Below are 490 nucleotides of genomic sequence, written 5' to 3' on the forward strand. Positions count from 1 at the left end.
GGCAGCGCCGGGGACAGCCCCGAGTCGCCAGGCCCCGGGACCGTAGCTGTCAGCCCCCTCCGCAAGGAAGTAGGGGAAGGGGGAGCGAGCCGCTGACCAAGGGGGCCTGCGGGCTGTACCACCGACCCTGCACCCGGGGGAGCTCGGAATGTCGAAGGGCGGAACCACTGAGCCCTGACGGGACCCTTAGAGCGACCCACGCCGAGAGAATCGTGGAGAGGAGGAGAGAAGGGTTATCCCGCCATTGACCACCGTCCCGGGGATGGGGAAGGGCCCTGGGCTGGGAAGGAAGGCTTCTCGGTCCCGTTTTCCCGAAGCTTCCCTTTCTACACACGAGAAAGACCCTCCCGGTCCGAGGCTCAGTCTGTTCGTCAGCGCAATGGGCGCACGGGTGCCGCTGGGTGGGCCGTGGTTGCCGGCGGCAGTGACGAGGCCCACCTGTCACCTCTTCTCTCAGAGTGAAGGCCCCGGCCCCTGCACACCCTGGTCG

General features: G+C 67.8%; 1 long non-coding RNA gene across 1 annotated transcript in view; it reads left to right on the plus strand.

The window, feature by feature from the left end:
- Positions 1-490, plus strand: part of LOC107184633 — a 2,089-nt gene extending 1,599 nt beyond the window's left edge. Inside the window, exon 3 of the long non-coding RNA XR_001515535.1 lies at positions 458-490. This is a non-coding gene — a long non-coding RNA (uncharacterized LOC107184633). The remainder of the gene's footprint in view (positions 1-457) is intronic.

The sequence above is a fragment of the Myotis davidii genome, unplaced genomic scaffold, assembly GCF_000327345.1.
Source record: "Myotis davidii unplaced genomic scaffold, ASM32734v1 scaffold827, whole genome shotgun sequence".
Taxonomy (NCBI): Eukaryota; Metazoa; Chordata; class Mammalia; order Chiroptera; family Vespertilionidae; genus Myotis; species Myotis davidii.